At 44.3% G+C, this 23,661-nt stretch overlaps 1 pseudogene; it reads right to left on the bottom strand.

The window, feature by feature from the left end:
• Positions 1 to 3,572: 3,572 nt before the first annotated feature.
• Positions 3,573 to 23,661, bottom strand: part of LOC146192222 (uncharacterized) — a 66,846-nt pseudogene continuing 46,757 nt past the window's right edge.

Here is a 23,661-nt window from a genome sequence, read left to right as displayed (position 1 = left end):
CCCTCCTACACTTTAAAATATGAAAATTTAGTCACCTCAACATGTAAGATATAGTACTGCGAAGCTAGGCAATGCCTATGAAATGCTCATGTTTATAATGAGACATGAATGGAACACCCATTGATATGATAATATAGGGAAACTCCTGTATTTCCAACCTTGGGAATGCCAACAAATTAGGGAGGTTATTATAATTGGGCTATGGCATGGACACGCCAATAGTAATCGCATATTGGCAGAGCCATAGTGGTTTAATGCAGGACAAATCATCACATGAAGTTTCGTCCAGTGTAAGAAAAAGTAGTAGTTCCTCTGGAGGCAATGTAGGCCTGATATTGAAACCCCTGTGTTCCAGCATTGGACCACAGGCGGCCCAATGGTGGTCGAAAGGAAAGCGTAGCAAGATGCGGCAGCAAATTAGGTGGGTGGATGAGATTAAGCAGCACGCAGGGGTGAAGTGGAAGAACCTGGCACAGGACACGGTTAATTGAAGCAAAAATGGGAGATACCTTCGCTCTACAGTCGCTATACTCTGGCTTATGATGATGACCTAATAAGCAAAGAAACTCCATTTGAGAGGTTTTAAATTGTGGTACGCCTTAGAGGATTACAGGGCTTTGCTTCGAGAACTGCTAGTGCAGTAGATTCAAAACGACTCAGAATTTTAATTTATTTACCATGTCTTTCCCAAATTCCAATTTTCATAAATTATTTGTTTATAAGCTTGGTTGCCTCCTGCATCCATTGTTTACGAAAAACTGGTTTAGAGAACACCAGAGGCGGAATAGGACTACTCCCAGTTTAATGACACGGTAGGACTGCAAGTTGCTCCTAGCGCTCTTATTTTCAACTTTTCACTATAAGCCTATCTTGGGTAAACTCACAAGAACAAAGGAAAATACTTTCACAATTCCAAGGGGGATCATCAACTTTTTGCGCTTAGTGTATTCCTTATAGCATGCAGCCCGAAAATTCACCCTTCTGGTAATTACTACCTCTGTTAATAATTACACTGATAATAATTGAACCAGTTATCAGTATTATAATAACAGAAGTAGTAATTACCAGAAAAATAAATTTTCGGGGTACATGCGATAATAAACGAATACACTTAGCATAAAGAGTGGATAATGATCCTTGTTATTGCGAATTTAGTTTCCTTTTTGAGCTTACCCTTAGGTAGGCTTACAGTGAAAAGTTTAAACTCAGAGCCACACATACGCCTACAAATATTTTATATTGCCAATTACTGTGAGTTAGAACGCATTCCTCGAAGCCACTGAGCAATTATTGCAAATTGACATTATGTGCGCAAACCGTTCCTTTCATGAGGGACAAATAAGCAAACAACAAATAACAGTTTTCGGAAACCTCTTAACGCGGCAATGGCACATTCTCATCTCTGTTCCGAGTTTTATTAGTCCCACATATTACACTTTTATTGAAGCTGATAAGCACAAACACTTTGTTATTAAACATGAAAAAAAAAGCTGTAGAAATTTTTTAAAAGTTTAAAGCATGGCTTTGCTGAAAAATTGCATTTCTGTTCGCAAAACACAGCAGCTAGAAATGAATTGGTATAGACACACATTATCGGGGATATTATAAGAGCTTGTTGATAAAGGCGTAGTCTGAGAGATAGTAGGCACCATTTAATGCAGCACCTTATGACCCCGAGAATTTTGAAAGTATTAAAAAGGTTATTTTTATAATACAGCGCCACAAAGATATGAGCCGCATATCAATTAAATAGTAATTAGCATTGTTCACTGCCTAATTTATATAATTATTTGCAAAAAGAAAAAATTAAACCTGTTGATTCGGTACGGGAAACCATACACCTCAGCCAGAAATTTCAGTAGCGCATTTATATTTCATTATGTGCAGCAAGGCGAAACAATTTTGTCCGCCCTCCTGCGATCCTTAGAACACCTCAGATTCTTCGGGAGAGAGAGAGAAAGAGAGTCTCTCTCTAAAGATTCACTCTCTTTTTCACTCTCGACTCTCTCTATACTTTGTAGAACAGGTAGGGCGGCAGACACGGAAGAGGTAGAGGGAAGCGTGAGAGGAAAAAGAACAGAAGGGGAGAGAGTGAGGGAAGGATGGGGGGAGAGAAGAGAGCGAGAGATTCTGTCTGTATTTTTCTTTATATCAAGGTTCTCTTGCTCTCCTTTTCTCTGTGAGAGAGAGGTCTCCCTCTCACTCTCTTTCTCATCATTAACAATCGTTATCTATCACAACTAATCTATCGGTCACTGTATACCAGAACTCTGCCGATATCCTGCACCTCTCGCATTTTTTGCGGACACCACTCGAGCTTTTAAAGGTTTCTGCCTTAAAAACGCATGCAGTATCGTACTTGACAATAGGCTAAGTTCACGCCATTATCCTAGTGATTGAAAATATTTGAAATATAGTCATCTCTTACGTAGCTTTTATGGGTTACGGTAAAAGAATATACTGAATAGGGGCCGTTCATCGGCGGTGTAAGCTGCGCAGTGGCGTTGGCCAGGTATTTTGGCTTTAGCAATTGTCCCTCTTTTGCGTGTTTCTGCCAAGCTAAGCAAAGCGCATGGACCCGTCGCCGGCTTGCGGACTGCCAGAGCAGCTTCCGACACTTCCGACAGGTAGCTCTTTTCATCGCTGCATCTGCCTGGTTCACCTGGGCACAAAGTTTTTGGGTACTAACTGCTATTTTTTCATCAAATAATGCCTGTTTTTGTTAGTGAAAAGCCATCTGAGAATTTTAAATTTTCTGCCAGCAGTTTATATGTGTCGCTTGTCTATGTCCATTCTGTCGGGCAGGAGGAATCTGACTAACACTGAACACCACTCCTGTGAATGTGAATGCCTCTTTTCTGTTGAAACATTACATGGCAGTCACTTTTTATACGTTACAGGGAAAGTAGCGAAAACAGCGGCTTGTTATTCAGTGCGCGGAAGTAAGCATGTCAGATTTCAACTTGATTCGCTCATTGCGAAGCGCACACGGCAAAAACAACAAAAGCCTAAACTCACTTGGTGGAAAATAAAGAGGTGGGCAATGGTATGGTATTTTTTGTGGTATGCTATTGCATGGTGTAGTATGGTAATATGGCATGAAGTTGTGTGTCTGGTGTGGTATGATATGGTGCGTGTGGTGTGGTATGGCAGGGCAGTTCATGATATTGTGTTTTGTGGTACGTTGTGCTGTAGTGTGGTACATCATGGTGTGGTATGGCATGATATAGTTTACTAAGGCACGGCACGGTGCGAGTGGTGTGTGTGGTAGGGAATTGCATGATATAGCGGTATGGTATGGTTTAGTATGGTGTGGTATCGTATGGTATGGAATGACATGGTATAGCATGTTACGGTATAGTAGGCATGATATGGCATGAAACGTTGTAGCATGGTATTGTATGGCATAGTGTGGGACTATGTGTTGGTTTCCAACACCATAATGCGAGAAACGGTATATGATATATGCAGGGCGTCATGGCAAAGCGTTCTACAAACATTTCGACCAACTGTTCATCTTTATAAGTAGCCACAGACAAATGGTTGGATGAAGGTCCGTTCACACTTGCGACTCAGGGAGGTTTTGCGACCGCTTTGGTCCGAAAGCGACGGTCGCAAATGGTTCCATTGGCCGAGAAGCGAGTGGCACTCCGTTCGAGCACGTCGAAATAGGAGCCGTGATACTCCACTGTGAAACACATTGAACCAGTGAAAGACACAGAAATGCAAGAGCTGTACAACGGACAGCGCTGGACTAACAAACTGAGATTTACCCGAAAGAACAACCGGTCGAGGAATCAAATGACATATGCCTATCTAATGCTCACAAGAATACAAGTAAGCCTCCATTCCACACAATATTTTGAGGACGATGACAATATTAGGCAAACTTTCACCTATTCCGCTTTACTATACCTACATGCGCACTGTTCTTAACAACACCACCTCTTTTGGTAAGTAATAGTGAAGTGCACTAATGCAGCTGTGACTGTCGGGCATACTAATGTGATAGGCCTCCACAAGCTCCCTTCCTGCCTACACGTGTTCTTCTGAATACTGATACGCTGTCAAAATCAAGAACGCAGCTTTCGTATTCTCTGCAGTGACGAGAGAGCGTATTTTTCTCTACGTATTTTTCAGTGAGTTCACGTGTGCACGTGTACGGTCATTCACGCATTTTCCATTCAACATTGCAAATACGTGAATGACCGTACACGTGCACGCGTAAACTCACTGAAAAATACGTAGAGAAAATACGCTCCCTCGTCACTGCAGAGAATGCGAAAGCTGCGTTCTTGATTTTGACAGCGTATCAGTAATCAAGAGGAGGGAATCTTATATATCACACCAGAGGCAGAATTAACGAAATTGCTGGCATACTGGACAGAGCTCCCATTGCAGAGGTGGGCATTTGACCTCAAATTCCTCGACGTCACCTCAAACTTAAAAAATATTTGGCGACCTCACACAACCTCACCCTCATAAATTGAGGTTGAGGTCCGCCAGGCAACCTCACCTACTTTTCAAGTGACCATTGGCGACCTCACTCAACCTCCCCTCAAACTCAAAAATGTGAGGTTAAGGTCGGGCGCTCGACCTTAATAAAAAAAAAAGAATCATTAAATTAAACCGTAACCTAAACAAAATATACATTTTTTGGTAATCCTGGGATATATAGCCATGCAAGAATTTTGTCGTATGAAGGCTTTTTTTACTTTTAATTTTATACAGCAAATAATATCCCAGATAAAAGCAGAAAAACTCCGGCGACTACATGTCCAACTCTGCGCTAAAGTGATAATCATCTATCCCTCCTCGCCTACCATTTTGTGGTCAGTTTCATTTTAAGGCCTACATCGGTACCACGTTACTACGCATAGGCCCATAATGCAATACAACAAGTTTATTCCATCTCACCCACGTGAATAAAAGATTAGTATTAGAAATAAAACAAGCAAGTTATTACTATATACAGAAAAGACAAATGCTGTTGACCCTAGTGACGATGACAACAATGACGATATGCTCTTTTTCTTAATTCGAAAAAAAAAAAAGATGATTGCCAAGCTTTTTTTTTAATACACTGTACATTGTCTTACGACCGAATGCATTAAATTAGGAAAAAATACGAATACAGTCGTACCTCGTTAGTATGGACGCTTTGGTTTCCGACCAAAAATGTCCATAAAGCGAGTCATCCCTAATAACGAGTCATGAATAAAAACGAAAAGTATATAATTAAGAAAAAACTCTAAATAATGGCTGCTGTGTTAGTTAAATTTGTAATTCAAAACAGCCGAGCTGTCGATGGTACCTCATTCTCCATGAATTCCTCGACTCGAAACGTCATGTCTGTTCTTAAACCTTGTCAGCCATCCTCTTGAGTAGCTGAAGTCAGTAATGCCCTGACAGCGTAGAATAATATTTCTCAGTAAACTTCACCCTATTTTAACGAACAAAAATTCCCTAAGTCATCTCAGGTAAAACCTATCAAGACTGAGGAGAAGGAGCGGTACGCATCCATAATGTTGCCGAGGCAGCGAGCCTTCTCTTGAAGTATTTAGTCGCTCACAACAGCACCATTTGCGCGCACATTCCCAAACCACATTAACAAGGCTGACTCCATTTCTTCGAACGGTGTAGGCCGCTGCTGGACTGTGGTTGACGCTCCTGTAGTATCGAAGTCCTGTAGTATCGACGCTACCGTCGACCTGGCGAGGCTGAGGCCTAGTTAAACTTGGGCCCAGTCCCTCACGGCTTGAATTGACTGAGATGGCTTTTGCCACTTATATTCACAGATTTCCTGCTTCGCGCCTAAGTTCAGCTCCGTTCTTTTGCGTTTAACTCCCGCCATGCTAAAAGTAAGACTAAAGTTGAGGGTTACAGGCTCCAGATTCTTTGCACTCTTTTTGCCTATACAGTTAACCTCCCTGTTTCCGTTCTTCTGATTCTCTCTTTTTTTTTTTGCCTTGCACTGTTGCTTTAAGGAAGCGAGGGAGTCCAGTTGGCAGGCTACTATACAAAGGGCTATCGAACAGACCTTTCTTGTGTCGTTTGTATGTGTTCCTATAAAAGAAACACTGCAAGCTGAAGTACAGTTTAGAATGATGGCTAGCCGCATAATTGGCTCAAGGCGAAGCCGACATGTGGACCACCTGGGGTGCAAGATGTGCAGTTCGGCAGCACAACAGTGACGAAAACCAGAAGCATGAGAAGGAAGGGCGTCCAGGACGGGACGCCCGGTCGCGCCTTTAAAAGCGAAAACAGAATTGCGCCGGAACTGCGTCAAAGCACTGTGCAGCCAATAGCGCGATAGCGCGCTGCGCCGGCTGCATTTGGCGAAGGCGCCGCGCGGTGCTGTTTGCGTGCTTGTCGCTCTACTTCGTGAGTATGTCATAATCCTTGCCGAAAAGCGTCAAAGACTTCATGGAACAACTTTGTGTTATGGGATAGAAAAACTTCAGTTCCCACCCCCAATTTGGCGCTTGTCTTTCTTTCTTACGCTTTTACCGGCCTCTCTGTTCACGTTCAGCAGAATGTATTGCAACCACATGTTGCTGTTTTCCTGACTGCAGCCTCTCGTTGAGGCGCTGCCGCTGCACCCAGAAATCTCCCGATTCCCTCTTTCCCTCCTTTCGGGGTCGTTCTTAGTTAGCTGACCCTCGGTTTGCTGTGTACGATCCCTGCCTTCCGCCTTCCTTTTCTCTTCCTCCTCCCTTCCTTTCCGCTCTTGCGCCCCCCCCCCCCCCCTCCTAAAACGACCACACGCCTGCTTTGGTTCTTTCCAACTCCACAGGATTCGTTCAGGCATCGGGCCGTATCGGCTATCGCATAGGTTCCCGGCCTGCGCACCCTTCTTTAACTTGCGTTCTGACGCCCCTGCTTTTTTCTAACGATGTCCATATTAACGAGACAAAAACACATGGGCCGAGTGGGCTGTGTGCATTCTTCCCCTGTCCATTGTTTACAGAGCAAGTTTCCATATTAACGAGGCACAAATACATTAAAAAGGTTTCGTCCCCAGAAAAACTATCCATAATTCAGGTCGTTCATATTAACGCGGCCCGAATTTTACATAACTGCCATTCATGAAACAACTAATAGTGAAGACAAAATCCCCAACAAAACAAACAAAAGAGGAAAAGACAGCAACACACCAAATAATCATAAAGCTCGGCCAACGCCGTGTAAACAAATGTACCTTCAGAAAATTTCGAAGAGGAATGCTGTTTATGTTATGAGGTCCCAACCGGCCGCTCCTAGGTGTTTGTTTATAATTCTGTGATCCCGTGGCGTATTCCAAAAATTGGCGAAATTGCCTCTATGAACATCCCGCTTACATTTAAAAAATCACAGAGGTCGGAACTGCTAGGAAAGAGGGTTAAAAGTGAACCACTTTGCTGTCGCGAACATCGGCTCACCCGTCCAATTTCGCCGGAGCAAAATGTCCAACTGCCACCCACCTCAAAAAAAAAAAAAAAAAAAGGAAACGATATAAATACTTGTGCGTCCGAACAGAATACTTGTTACCATTTCCCAGACAAGTCTGAGACGAGCTTCTTTGTGGTATTCACTTGTTTTCCTTTAAAGACGTAACTAATAAATTGCACGGGGGTGTCTCCGAAGCTGCTTCGCCGTAGGCACCGTACGTGCATCCAGAGAAATCATTTGCCTGTCAGTGTCGTATAGTTACAGCACATAAACGTAAAATAAAGACAAGAATAACAGAAAGGAGGCGAGCAAGCAGCCCGGAGGGACCGAGCTCCCTGCTGTGCACGCGCCCCTCCCTTCGCCGTCTGCTCCTGCGGTGAATGTCGAACTGTCACCAATACACACCAAAGGCAGTGGCGTATGTGTGTCAGCTCCGCTTTCAGACAGTACATCGTGCTATCTAATACTTGCAAAAAAAAAGAAAGAAAAACAAAATGACCGCGCCGGTAAGTGGAAAGGAGGGTTGTGCTACAGGCCTCTGAAAAGATGCCAAAGAAAGAGTCAAATATGAGAGAGAAGCCTATTCTCTGTTCGGCAGTGTACGAACCTAAATGACATTCAAGGAAAAATATATAAAGAAATACCATGTTGACAAAAGTAATGACAAATGTCGCACACTAAAAACAGAAGCGAACCGCGCTTCCCAGAGCGTATAGAAGGTTCGAGACATCGACTTAGTACTGCATTCCTCAGTGCTAGCATGTAATTGGTTTCATTCACGTATATCTAAATTGACTTTTAAAGGAAAAACGAAGGACTGAAAATATTATTCCGACATCTGACCACAAAGATTTTCTCCCGATTGATTTGTCCGTCTCGAACAGACGGCAGCACAAACGAGACACGCTCAGTTCGCAACACCAATTCGTCCGTCTAGACACCAAAGTGTCGAGCCGGAAACCATCTCAATACTTTCTAGCTCATAAAAACATCTAGGAGAACACTTTTCTCTTTTTTTTTTCTGCGCCTAAATAAGAGATTTCAAGAGAGGCCTGACATTATGAAGTTGAGAATCCCTTACTCTCCTCCTTCCTCCTGCATTGCTTGATTTCACTAGAATTTGAGAGAGCAACAAACGACCATAGCGGTGCAAAAGGTTTTTTTTCAATGGGCTTAACTGTATACAAGCCCCATATAATTTTTTTGCCTCTTCTATCTAAGCAAATGGTTAACATGCGCAAGCTTCTTTCCTGTATACCAGCTGTGTCTTATAAGCTGTGCCGTCCGTTTCATCCTGTTGCATGTTTTACCGCTACATTGGTTATATAAGGAACGCTAGCACCTTCATCCCATTGCAGTTGTTCGGGGTCACCCTTGAATCTGTTAGAAGAAACAAGCAGCACAAGACTAAAGAGAGGTTATTCTAGAGAATATCATAATATAATTTTGCAGGAGCGGAATATAAAACGATGGCGTACAATTCGAAAGCGGGGACCACGATATAATGCTCAGACGGTATTGTGCCGGTTTTCCTGGTTTGTTCTTGTTTTCCGTTTTTTTTCATCTGTCAGTATTACGTTCTCTAACAATTTCGCTGCACCATTTTCTGTTAAGTTTCCGTGTAATGTACAGAGGGGTCCTTTATTGAATGTAAGGCAGCAGTCGTCACGTTAGCGCCTGGAAACGGGCATTCACACTACAAACAGTTCTGCTCCGCGCCGTCTGCGCAAAGACAATTTGATTCGCTTTTTAGTTTGCATGTTTGTTTGCGGCATACGACAAAAGCACCGCGGGTCAACGTGAGTTATCTGCTTTGCGCGCTCCTGTGTGTTTAAGCCGGCGGCAAGCATCGGTACAAACAAATCAGAGGAAACGGGCTTGGTGGGCGGGGGGCATGAGGAGTTCGTGAAGTAAAAAATAAAATAAAACACCTCCTTCCAAGAAGAGCAGAGAGCAGCGTCCTCGGGCTGCGAACATTAGGGTGGAATACCGAAAGCTGAGCAGGGGCTGCGGCATCCGGTCGTCCGAGCGGGGGGTAACCGAACACCAGGAGTCGGCGGGCACACCGCGGCAGTACGCTCGAGCTCCGCGTCGAAAGGGGCGCTCTTCGAAGTAAGCCGCGGCAACAGCAAAAAGCCTGGACCTCACAATTTTGACCTCACACAATGACGACCTCACTCTACCTCAAACTCACGCGTGAGGTTGAGGCCCAATTTCGAGACCTCACTCAAAACATTTCGAGCTGTCGTCGACCTCACCTCAACCTCACCTCACTCCGTGAGGCTGAGGTCATTTTGAGGTTGAGGTCGACCTCATGAGATTGCCCACCTCTGTCCCATTGGTATCTTGCTTTCCTTTTTTGCTCTTGGAAATTTGGGAACACAGACCTGGAAGCTTATAGGGTTCCGAAAAGACCACTTTCACACCATGCCATTGTTTTTGCCGTTTTAGCTTATTGGAAATGCCATGAAGATAGGGTACAACTTCGACTTTTTTCTTCTGCAGCCTAGTACCTTTTGAGCCCCTCTTGTTCAAAGGTTTCGTTCTCTGCAGCAGAGACTTGACGACAGCTCGCAGCGAGTGATCCGAATAGCCTGCCTCACTAGGGCGAACGGTTTGTTGCCGAAAGCGGTCTTTCACTGCACGTGGGCAACTGTTCTGTCGGACATTGCTCAGGCAAAGGCCCACTATACCTTCTTAGAGGAGGCATACGCCAAACAGGCTTTTTTATTCTGGGTAAGTAGCTCCAGCACACTCAGCATTCGTTAAACGTAAAAGTTAATCTAGAAATTGAATCAAATTATGATCCTTCATTTTGTACCGGACAGTGAGTGCCCGTGTACAATTATTAAACACAATCATTGGCGAGGTTTGATAATTCTCTTCGTTGCAACCTATCTGACGAGCGTGTTCTTCGAGTTCTCAGATATGTGGACGACTTTTTAATCATTCTGAAGCTACTACCTAGTGACTTGCTACCAATAATCATTGCTGATGCGTTGAATGTGTTCAATGATTGTGTACTTGTACTGACGTTCACACACGAAATGCCGTGTCACAATTCCATTCGATTTGTACACTTAACTCTTACGTTTAACGATGACCATGTATGCTGGAGATACCAAGAACAACAAAAGCCCTGTTGCCGTAAGCCTCCTTCCACTCTATACTGACCAAAAAAGGTATAGCCAGCCTTTGGCTGAGAAACTTAAGAGCTGTCCACATATATCCAATGACAGCGTTCACCAACAAGCCATTCGTCCTAGAGAGGCAGGCTATGCGGATTACTTGCTGCGAGCTGTCGTCAAGTCGGTGCTGCAGAAAATGAAAACCGAGAATAGGAGGGGCTAAAATGGTACTAAGCTGGAGAAGGAAATAGTCTAAGTGGTGTCTTATCTTCACGCGGCATTTCCCATAAACTAAAATAAATACCACAACGGCATGCTGTGAAAGTGGTTGTGTCGGCACTCTTTCAATCTTTCAGGTCAGTGTTAGAGAATTTCCAAGAGAAAAATCAAAGCAAGCTACCAAACTAACGGTACTCCGTCAAGCATGCCAACAAATTTGTTAATTGTACCCCTTATGACATATATGATTCCCTCTGTTGTAGTAGGGTACATAAGGGTCAAACGAGCAGATCCGTGAATGACCGTGCACGCGAATACGTGGGAATGTGAACTCATTGAAAAACGTTGAAAGCAAAATAATCTTCCTCACTGCAGAGAATGTGAAAACTGTGTTTCTATCCCTGACAGTATTTCGTAATATGGCGAGGCAAAGAGCAGACAGGAAAGGGAGCTTGTGGAGGCCCAGCACATTAGGATGCAAGGCAGTGATAATGCATAGGTACACCGTTAGTATTACTCACCAATAAAGAAGTTTTTTGTTGAGCAACAGTGTGCACATGTGAGAAATAGTGACATAATAGTGAAAGCTTGCGTGCCTGTTTGCCGTGTTGAATCGAGACTTGCTTGTCTTGTGAGAATTTGGTTCACATATGTCATTTGGTTCTTTGGACGGCTGTTTCTAGTAAACCTCAGTTGTTAGTTCCGTGCTGTCCTGTGTGCTTTATTCTGTTTCTGTGTCTTTCGCTGGTTCAGTATGTTCAATTCATACCAACTAGCCCAAATGGTCACCAGTCTCCGATGTAGTGAGTGTGCGCTCTGCACGGCGACGCCAAATCACCCTAAACGTGATCCTCCGCATTTTAGCGGCGCTCGACGCCGGCGTGTTTGGCGGCACCTGACGCGGTCGGATGGCACCCGGCGCCGAATGTAGCCGTTTCAATGTCGCGCTGGAAGCACCGGGAACGCCGAGGTGTTGAAGTGAATACTTCACTGGCCGCGATGCAGCAATTTCGCCGTGCCACCAACTTGGAAGTTGGTGGCACGGCGGAATAAGAGGCTCCTGGAACATCATAATGACTGTGGGAAAATCAGCCACCCTGGAAATCTTGCGCAGCATTGCTTGCGATGGAAAACTGGCTGCAAACCATTATTCCACAGGACTGAAATTGTAGGCAAACAAAAGGAAAGAATTGAAAGAGAAATCGTAGAAGCCTTCCTTATTGAGTCAGCAGAAAAAGATACGTGTGTTAGTACATCATCTGTGGCTCTCACAAAAAAGGAGCTGGATATGATAGCTGCGCAGATGCGGAGTTGTGGTCGAAGTGATAACGTGCGTGATCACACGCATGAGTGATGTGTTTGTGATTTGACGAGAATGCTATATGTATATATGTACGTGTTTTGCCAACACGTACATATATACAAATATGTACAAGTACGTACAAGTAACAAAATTCCCATAAAGAAAGGTGTTAGGCAAGGAGACACAATCTCCCCAGTACTATTCACAGCTTGTTTAGAGGAAGTATTCCGAGACTTGGAATGGGAGCAGTTAGGGATAGGGGTAGATGGAGAATACCTCAGTAATCTGCGATTTGCTGATGACATTGCCTTGCTAAGCAACTCGGGGGATGAACTGCAAATAATGATTGATGACCTAGACAGAAAAAGTAGAAAGGTAGGCTTGAAAATCAATATGCAGAAGACTAAGGTAATGTCCAACAGCCTCGGCAAGGAACAGCAGTTTACATTAGGTAGCGAAATACTAGAAGTAATAGACGAATATGTCTACTTAGGACAGGTAGTAACTGCAGATCCGGACCATGAAAAGGAAATAACAAGAAGAATAAGATTGGGATGGAGCGCATTTGGCAAGCACTCGCAGATTATGACTAGCAGCTTACCGGTATCGCTCAAGAGGAAAGTATACAACAGTTGCATCTTGCCTGTACTCACCTATGGGGCTGAAACGTGGAGGATAACCAAGAGAGTTCTACTTAAGTTGAGGACAACCCAGAGGGCTATGGAACGAAAAATGGTAGGGGTAACATTAAGAGATAGAAAGCGTGCAGAGTGGGTCAGAGAAATAACTAAAGTTACCGACTTTCTAGTGGAAATTAAGAAAAGGAAATGGACATGGGCAGGACATGTAGTGCGAGGAGAGAATAACCGATGGTCGCTGAGGGTAACAAACTGGATTCCAAGGGAAGGAAAGCGTAGCAGGGGGTGGCAGAAAGTTAGGTGGGCGGATGAGATTAAGAAGTTCGCAGGGGTGAAGTGGATGCAGCTAGCACAGAACCGGGTTAAGTGGAGACATATGGGAGAGGCCTTCAGCGTGCAGAGTGGGTCAGAGAAATAACTCAAGTTACCGACTTTCTAGTGGAAATTAAGAAAAGGAAATGGACATGGGCAGGACATGTAGTGCGAGGAGAGATTAACCGATGGCCGCTGAGGGTAACAAACTGGATTCCAAGGGAAGGAAAGCGTAGCAGGGGGCGGCAGTAAGTTAGGTGGGCGTATGAGATTAGGAAGTTCGCAGGGGTGAAGTGGATGCAGCTAGCACAGAACCGGGTTAAGTGGAGAAATATGGGAGAGGCCTTCGCCCTGCAGTGGGTATAGTCAGGCTGATGATGATGATGATGAAGATGAAGTGTTTTGCCGATAAAAATAAACAGTTGTAAGTTTTGCGCTTCATTCGTGTGTCATCTTTCACTTGTCTCTGTCTATCAAGTAGCGCAGTATTCCCCAGTATGATCAACCAACTGGCTCCCGTGTTTGCATTGTTGGCTTTAGTCGTCGCGCGCTCGCAGAGCCATCTGGCATGTTATCACACCGCTGGGCCGATCCCCTCATTAAAAAAAAAAAAAAAAAACGTCTCCACCGGGAATCGAACCTCCATCCCTCGGACCCCAGCAAAACACTTTACGAACTGCGCCACAGCCAGGATCGTGGGAAGCGTATCTTATTTCCCGTCTAGCGTGATGATGATAGTAGCGATGATGGTAGGCTAGTCAGCGACGCATTTCGGTCCAGCATGTACTCAGCATAGTACGGGATAGGATTAGACTAGATTAGATTGGACTGGAATGGATTGGATTGTGCTCGACTGGACGAGGTGGATTGAATTGGACTGAAAAGCATCAGATTGTATTTGACTGGAATGAACTGTACTTCATTGGACTAGATCTGATTACTCTAGGTAAGATGGGATTAGATTGGATTGGACAGTTCTAGGCAGCCCAGCGCCAGGCACACATCCTTTCGCCACGTATATCGTGGCCTAACTGAGCTATGCCGCGCCCAAGTTTTTTTACCGTGACACGTAGGCTGCTAGCGCGCTCTTGGATGGATGGATGGAATATAGGAGCGTCCCCTTGGAAACGGGGTGGTAGCAGTAGCTATCATGCTCATTGTTTCCCTATAGCTTAATTATTGATTTAGATTGGTTAACTAAACCATCATTCTATTTAATAAATTTTTGTTTCTACATTACTAACATTATGTCAATTCTCTGCTTTTAAGCCACCAATCTCCCAGTCGTTTTTTGCTAGTTTCCACCGCCCGTTTATTCACCCGGCCACCGGTATCTCTAAACCCGCGTGAGCTTCAGGAACAGTGACTGCGCCTGCATCAACTTCCGGATAGATACCATTACATTCGAGTACAATATGTTCAATTGTTTCACTGGAGTTACCACATACAGCGCATGCGTCATCTCCATTGTTAAATTTCTTTTTGTAGCTTCGTGTTCTAAGGCACCCCGATCTAGCTTCAAAAAGTAGGGTACTGCCTCTTAAGTTATCAAAGAAATCTTCCTTCCTGATCTGCATTTTCCACTTTCGGTATAATTCCACACTTTCTTTTCCATCGAATTTATTCAATTTTTACCTTCTGTTTTTTTCACCTGTTGCTTAATGCTCTTTATTTCTTCCTTGTGACTAGCATACTTACTAGTTAGTTTCCCAGTTCTTTTCCTCCATTGTGAGTCAACGCTTTTTAAGTACAGGTATTTAAATACTTTAGCTGCCCATCTGTTATTATCCAATTTCCTCAGGCGTTCCTCATATAATATTTTACTATGAGCTTCCCGTACTTCGAAAGATGCCCAGTCCATATCTATTTGTACCGCCTCATTTGTGATTTTGCCGTGGGCACCTAGTGCTAATCGTCCAACTGGTCTCTGATTTATTTTTAATGTCGACTGTACCTCTGATTTTAGGCACAAAACCGCATTTCCGAAAAATAGTCCGGGCACCCTAATTTCTTTCCAAATACCCCTCAAATCCACATACCTGTTGTATCCCCACAATGCCCTATGCTTCATTATCCCGGCATTCCTTCGCCGTTTGGCCTTAAGTGATTGCTCATGCTTTCCAATGTATGTCAATCCTTCGTTTACCCATACCCCCAGATATTTATATTCTGCTACTCTGGGTATTTCATGGCCTTGTGTTTTAGGAAACTGATCAGTTGAGCCGTTGAAAATCATCAGAGCCAAACTTAACTGCGCTAAAACTGAAGCCCAGAGCGTCCCCTTCGTCTCCGCAATAATTAACTAAAGTTTGCAATTCTTCCAGACTCTCAGCTAGCAGCACAATATCGTCTGCATACATCAAACCAGAGAGGCGCTGCTCTAACGCCTTTCCACCTAATCTATATTACAGGTTAAAACCTTGGTTACTGTCTTGTATCCTCCGCTCCAGGTTTATCATATAAAGCATGAACAGCAGCGGTGATAGAGGACATCCTTGTCGTAATCCTTTGCATACTTTGACATCTTCCGTACTTCTTATCCCTTCCCACGTAATTTCTATTTTGTTATCCCGGTATATTTCCTGTAGGAATTCTATTATCTCATAACCGATACCTTCTTCTTTTAATATGTTCACAGGAGTTCCCTGCTTACGTTGTCGTACGCCCCGTTTATGTCAAGGAAGGCCAAATACAAAGGTCTATTTTCCACTCTAGATATTTCGATGCATTGGGTAAGCACGAACAGGCTATCATCTAAGCGCCTACCATTTTTAAAGCCGTTCTGAAGTTCTCCGAGTATCTTTTTACTTTCTACCCATGCTTGCACCTTTAATTCCACCGCCTGTATGGCCAACCTGTACATAACAGATGTTATGGTAATCGGCCTGTAGGATTTTATGTGAATACTTTCTCCTTTCCCTTTATAAATCAAATTCATTTTACTCGGCCGCCAGCTGTGCGGAAATTGCTTATTCGTTATGACTGTTTCCAGAGCTTTTAACAACGTTTCCTTAATTTTTGCACCAAGTTCATTAATCAGCTTGATCGGAATTCTATCTATTCCTGTAGATGTGGTTTTAGGAATAGTTATTTTTCTGCCTTTTTCCAGTTTAGATTGGTCAGTTCTAAGCTGCTTTGTATTCTGCTACCTTGTGTTGCTTCCTGATTTGCGGAGATTACCCTATCGTCGCTCTTAAATGACTCGGCTATAACTGATGTAATGTAGTTCACTGCGTTGTCTCCCTTTAAACAATTTCCCTCGTTATCTTGAATCCGATCCTGCTTTCTTTGATTCTTCTTCCCTAGCCAGCTTATATGGTCCCAGAATTTTCTTGCTCCGCCTCTAGTGGCATCGTGTATGTCAGCCGTCCAGCGATCGGTGGACTTCCTTATTTTACTTTGGACGAGGGCCTGTACCTCACGTTTCTTTTGTCAATATGATTCCCATTTTTGGTCGATTTCTTCCTGTGATACCTGTGCTTTCTTTGCCATTCGGTGTACCCTTGAAGCAGCCCGTCGTTGTTCAATAGCTTCCCTGATTTCCTTATTCCACCAGCTCCGTGGCTTCCTCTTTCCATTCCAGCGGTTTGCTACTTTAACCTCCTTAATTTTCCTCCTTATGAGTAGAACTACCTGTTCATAATCCCAGTATATGTCTGCTGCTATCTGCGCTATTTGATCGTCGTTAAATTTTGCGTTTACTTTTTATCTAAGTTCCATTTCTCTTTTCATCAAGGGCCCCATCTGCAGACTAATACGTTTATGATCACTTCCCAGACTACACTCCCCTTCTTCGTCTATTTCCATTTTTGTGACCTTGCTATAAATTTCCTGCGACATTAGACAGTAGGCAATGGTCGTCTGCCTGATGCGGAATTCTTCACGTGATTTAGCCTTCACATTTTGTTTCTCTATTTACTATAACCAGATCGTGTCGTTCACAGAAATCTAGCATTAGCTAGATATGTTCTTCACAAGATGATTTAATTCTTTGCCAATTTATTCCCTGGTGTATCAACATACCTACCCCTCCACCCTTTTTTTTCGTTCTCGTTCTGTTGCACCCTTCCTAGACGTAACCTTCTATAAACGGCGTATTTTCTAGATCCCTGTCATGAGTCTCGCAAAGAGCGTACACACCTGTTTTGTCATCCTTCAACTGCTGTTCTATCTCTAGCCATTTAGCTCTTTTTCTACCTCCTTGCATGTTTATGTAGCTGATCCTAGTGTTAAATTTCCTTTTGTACTTTTCTTTCTCGACCTCCTCGCCATTTTTTGGGGCTCAGCCTCCGTTATTACACTTTCTTCTGCTTAACTTCTAACTACCTCTGTGCACGGAGTCCTCGCGGACCCCCTAAAAAAGCTACAGCCCTACCTGCCAGGCGCCAGCCGATCTCTGCTCCCACCCTTCTGTTAAAATGAATGCCATCTCGCTGAAAAGCCCTACCCAAACCTGCTTTATGCACCTCACTGTTTACCTCAACCACTTCGAAACGCTTCTCCAGGCTTAACTTTCTTATGTCCTGATTAACTGTCACCACGTCCTTTTCCAGCTTTCCGTTCAATCCTAGCACCTCCGGTACTGTGCATACAACTATCTGCGCTTGCTGTGCTATCTCCCCGATATCGTCAACTCCCTTAGCTAAACTTTCCACCATTCCTGCAGCGTCACCATATAGGACATCATTTAGCCCCGCGGCTACTATCACCATACTGCGCTCTGCGGATTATTTCTCTTGACACCAGACGCCATCTGCCAGGCGCGCGCAGAAAGCGACCAGGGGACTGCGGGTCGCACGGGAGCCTGCTTGAATGTGTGTTTGTGAGCGAGATTTCATAATTCTCTCGCTAACGCGCTCTACCGCCTATGCATGTAGATGTGAGCTGTGCATCGCTACTAAAATTTGTTCCTGTTCCAGTGGGCTATAGCAATTCAATTTGAAGCGCACTGTTCCGTTGGTGACACAATATATAAGGGTAGCCTACCACGCAGGTTATGAACTGAAATGCTTATGCGCAGCCGTAGTGTTTCTTTTGTAGGGGGGAGGGGGCAAGCTATGTTCACATGTGTGAAAATCCGCACGTTTTTATTTACTTTTAATTATGCGCGAGATCATGTAGATTTTCGAACCTATTTTTGAACCTCGTTCCATATGGAGTAATATTTTACTAGATCTGCGGGCTTCGCACTGAACTTTGCTTAGACAAAACGTCATTTGAAGCGAAGAGCTTCACTACGAGGTTCGTAGCCGAGCTTCGCGTAAGCCGGTGCACAGAGTTTCCAGTTCTGCGCATGTGCGAATCTAGCATTTATATACTGCTGTTTCTTTGGCATATACAAGAATGTACGTGCAGGATAGGAAAACAAGCGTTTTGCTTGACATTCAAGCGCAACAGTTTGATAGGCGCTATAGAGTTCCAGGGATAAAATATTATCCTAATGTGGCGCTGTTCATAAATAAAGCGCGAAAAAATTTGACTGCCGTCAGCTTGTAAGATCAGGTGAACATAAAGCGATAAGTTTTTGATGCAACTGGCACACGCCATGCAAACAAGAAAACAGTCTAATTGCTGAGGTTCGAACTTGTTGGCAAGAAGAAAGAAAAGCGTCATACGCAAGAGTAATGTTCGCAATTATTCACAAATATTTTCACCGGGCGGGGAAAGTATTTCTGGCGATGCTATCTAGTGCTCGATGGCCAGCTGAATGTGGCTACCATGCAGGTGCGGCTGCGGCAATAGCGAGGCCCCGCAGCCCCTAAGAAAGCGCCCGCGCGGCGGCGCGCTAGTGAAGCGGCTAAAAATCTGGTCTATAGCAGAGATAGTGCGCACGCGTGCTCTCTTCCTTAGTTGCTCCTCGCCTTCTGCGCATGCGCCTGTCCAGCTGTGCCGCATCGTCGTAGTGGAACCATAGAGAAACATACTTACGTAAAGAGCGGACACTCGAGCCTTTTGGCGGCCGAGCAAGTAAGGGTCTAACCAACCGCGAGGCGGCGTAGCGATGTTCGCTTCCACTCCACCTCAAAGGTAGATAGCTTATCATACACACACTGGCCAAGGTATATATCTACCTTGCACTGGCTTGCATCAAAGCGTATGCTTTCCTTGCTCTTTTCATATAAACGTTGATGCTGAGCCGGTCATGTGCCGCCGGTTACGCCCACCTCACCGTGCTTTTCAATGCATCACCTCGTTTGGCCGGTAACTTTTCCTTTTGTCTGCAGAAATAATTTTGCTCTTTTTTGAGCTAAGAACGCTTTTAGCAAGTCGTTTGTGGCGCAACGTGAACTTATTTTGCACGTGTAACATAGAATAGGAGCCGTGACGCAACTTTTAGTGTGCAGTTACTGTATTGTTTCGGGCGTGTTTTTCTGAAGAACATGTGCATTCCTTTGATTGCGTAATTTTCTAAGGCAGCTTGAAGACAAAGAATATTTCGGTCACTCCGATGTATCTTAACACAAACTTTTATTCGGCAGTACATGAACTGTGTTTTGCGCATTTGGGATCGTTTTGTGAGTGATATTTACTTCGCTGTGTTTGCAAAATGCTTGGGCTTTTGCCTCTTCGTAAGCACCATTTTTACAAGTCGAAATTCTTGTCATGGCTAAAGCATTCTCGTTGGGGTCCAAAAAGCGCTGCTGCCTGTTCGAGGCCTGCATTTTAACGACATCTACTGCTTTTAGTCGCTAACAATGGATTCCCTGTAATACTTTGCCATATGGGCAGAGGGCAATTTTGTCCGCGATCATGAGTATAAGCATAGCATTGGGTTACTTTTATGTATTCGGTGTGGTGTGTTTAAATTTCTGAACAGCCTACTGATCAAGGCTGATTTATAGAAATTCCGCGCGGGCTGTGCCTGCATTTTTTCCTCCTTATTTGTGTCTACCAGTTCACAACTCCTTTTCTGTTGTTCTCACGGGTGATGTTTTAGAGGAAAAACACACAGCCGGTATGCGAAATTTCTTCATCGTGACACTGTTCCGCGTGCTTGAACATACCTTCAATCTTGTTGCTCTTTGTAATATGATCCAATTTATAAAGTGTGTGATCCAGTATTCTTCCTGTGCCATTCAATATGTAAACAAGAAAATAAACTTTTTTGTATGGAGCCACTGCCTCCTTGTGTGTCACTGAGAAAAGCGGCTCAATAGCGGCAAAAAAATACAATAACAGCAGCATTGATCGCATTATTCTAACCTGCATGAACTAATTCAGCCACGCTTATGTTCTGTGAGAACCTTGCTGGTATTTAATGTAAAGAGGTTGCGATCCGCTACTTTATACGTCCGTATGCATGACATCGTTAAAGCACTTGCGCGCAACTCCAGACAATGTAGTTGAATATTTTAACACCTGAAGGTCATTCAGAATTGAAAGTATTTCTATCGAAAGCGAAACCCAAACAGAGCAAGTCCCATGCCGAAAATCTCGGAGGACGAAATTAGCGGTCTGACCAGCCGCACGCGGCGCTGGCGCTGCTCGGCCACAGGGCCCTATGGAAGTGTCCGCTCTTTACGTAAGTATGTTTCTCTATGGTGGAACCGGTTTCAGTGTAGAGGGTGGGTCTTGCGCCTATCGTGGCGTCGTCGACTTGACATTTCCGACTTCGACAAGCGCTGAGCCCAGGACCGGTAACGTCCGAGCATAACGTCACCTTAGGACACTAAAAACTATGATTGAAAACTATGCGCAGCAGGGAAACGCAAATGCACGCTTTCTCATCGCCGGATGGCGTGTTTTCATTTGCCAAAATATTGATGCGGGGCAGAAGGCTAGCACAGGAAACCACAGCAGGTGAAGGGCAAGCGTCCACCTCACAGTAGAGCAAGTGTTCAGGCAAGTCTCAACGGTTTCTTCAGCTTCGTCTTCCTTTCGCGCCACTACTGTTTATCGTCCTCTTCTTCAACATCCAGCAACGCGCAGGGCATATATATAACAATATTTTTGTATTTTGTGTCACGATCTACGGAACGCTATTTCTGTTCAGTGATAAAAACTTTCATTCTTGAGACGCCGTTGACCCGCCTTTCAGACAATTAAACGAATTTAATAAAAACCACATACTTAAGCCATTCCTGTCTGTCAACTGGTAGATGACGTTGTCGCAGGGCATGAACAGGTCCCATGGCTCGATACGTGTTTCCGCCTTCCACTTCCGCGTCACGCACGTCAGTGTCACTGCAAACCAAAACAGCGCACGCATACTTCACTACGCAATCTCTCAGTTCCAGAAGCCGCTATTGCAGGGAAGAATAAAAAAGCATTCTATACACCAGTGAGGCCAAAAGGGAAACCGCAATGCCACGAAATTAATTCGTAGCAATGCCAATGACGACACATCACTGTACGTTACGGTGTACTGATAGTGATTTTTTGAGTTATGGTTATGCATAGACATGAAGTATTGTTGGTGGCTCGCGGAAGTGAGTAGTGAGTGAGTGAGATTTTGTGAATGAGTGACTGACGAGTTCACTTATCCAATGGGGAAGGGGGAGCGAGGGACGTTTAATGCTGGGTAGGCCCCCGCTACCTTCTAATTTTAATCTAGGACCTTGTCCACATGATCAGGGACTGGGGTGCACAGGGCTGCCTCCCAGGGCTCCATGGAATCGGTACTGAGAGATGTTCACAGAGAATGGCCAACACAGGCCCACTTGATGTGTTCAAGGTAGGTTCTGGGTCGGCAAAAATTGCAAACTGAGAAGGGGTATATAGGTGGGTGAATGAGGCGTCGGAAGCCAGGAGTGGGAATGTGGCGTCTTAAGCTGATGCCACAGAATCCAACCTCCTCCACCTTCTCTGATTCAACGTCCTCTGAAGGGTTGACATCTGTGTTGTCAGCTGTTTTAATGTAGGCACTGGAGACAAGGAGTCAAAAGGCAACAAAAGGGCCGAGGAATATCATACTTCAGCGATATAAAGCCCATAACTGGCACCGTAAAGCCATTATTGAAGTCTTGCAGCCCACTTTGACTTCGTTGTGAGTGGTGGAGAGGGTGCGTGTTTGGTACGCTCATCAAAACGACATTCCACATCGCCGATTTCAGGGTCAGCTCGTCGGCTTTGCCGCGGCGGTGTTCTTGTTAACTCAAGAGCGGACGGTGTGGTGCCTCTTCTTTTTGTTGGTTTACCATGAACTTATCCCTGGATTCATGATTAAACTGCGCGAAAAAACACGGACAGAGACAGAAAACACATACACACATAGAGCGCAGAACTTCCAACTTTTATTTAAAAAACGCTTCCAGCATGCCTTTTACACGCTCAAAACAACCACCACATGACACAGAAAAGTAGTATATGCATAGGCTCATCCGTGGCACCAGTTTTATGTAGTATTTTCCTTGCTTCTTAAAACAAGCGCTTGAGAAGTTGTCTCTCCGACCAACGCATTGTGCGGATATTTCGGTACGCTGATGATTATCACGTGATGTTAAACCTCTCTCCTAACTCTAGTCTGCCTGATTTAGTTAGTATTATCCTTAATAATTTCAAGTGTGAAGGAAAAGGGCTTGAATTGTCCAAAGGTAACCAAATCCAGTTTCTGGATAATAATCTAGAATTTACGCCCTCACATATCTGTTGGTCATACAACCCCAGAATGAACAAGCAGTTACTACCCTTTGACAGTGCACATTCAAAGTTGGTTAAAAGAGCGATTGTTCAACTTGCCTGCCGCTCGGCCCTAGAAAAGTCATGTGAGCACAGAATGGGTTCAAGTCCTAACCGTCAGATTGAGAAGATATATGCTGCTGGGTATCCGCCGCAACTCATAGTCTGTGTTTGCGAAAGTCTGCTACAGAGGATGAAGAATACGATCCGCCAAATGAACGAAGACCGAAAACCAGTGTGTGTTATGCCTTACCTGCATCGAGTGTCTCGCAATTTAAAGGAAGTTGCAGGAAGATACGGCGTCCGGCTCCTGTTCGCAGCGCCGTGTAAGCTCGCTAAACTGTGTACAATCATGAACCGAAATGATAGGCAGCAAAGATGCACCTCAAATAACAGCCTTGAGTACACTGAATGTGCCAGAGAAGTTATTTAACAGGTGCCATTAGCCTGTGGCAAGATGCACATCGGCCATACCGGGCGATGTTTCAATGACAGGGCGGCTGAACATGTTCGCGACCTTTCTACCAACTCAGGAGGAAATTTAGCTTTACATTCTAAGAAGTGCGAAAAAACTGATTGTCACCAGTTTTTTGAAAGCACAGAGTTCTTTTCGACGGCTAGAACAAAACGGAAAGAGGGATAATTGAGGCGTTCCTAATCGCAAAGAATTCGAAGAATTGTGTGAGCACACCGTTCATTATGCCTTCTGACAAAGAAATTTCGTATTTAGAAAGGAATACTTTAAACCGTTCTTTTTTAACCCTCACCTGTACTCTTGTTAATTGTTGTTTTCATCTTCTTAGATTTTAGACTGGATTTTTGCCTTTTACCTTTGTTTTTTGTCGTCTCCATCTTTCACTCTCAGTTTCCCAGTTTTAGCCTCGGCGGTTTTTTAGTTCTTGGTTCTTCTCAGCTTACGTGTTTTAGTGGCTATGCATCTTCATCGTTTCCTGCTATTACTGTCGGTTCCGCGTCTCACCACATTTGGCTGAGTAAGTTTCGCTAATAATAC

This window comes from Amblyomma maculatum, chromosome 4, assembly GCF_055883805.1.
Source record: "Amblyomma maculatum isolate TAMU_Amacu chromosome 4, ASM5588380v1, whole genome shotgun sequence".
Taxonomy (NCBI): domain Eukaryota; kingdom Metazoa; phylum Arthropoda; class Arachnida; order Ixodida; family Ixodidae; genus Amblyomma; species Amblyomma maculatum.
Note: the sequence above shows the minus strand (reverse complement) of the source record. Positions and strands in the feature narration are given on the sequence as shown.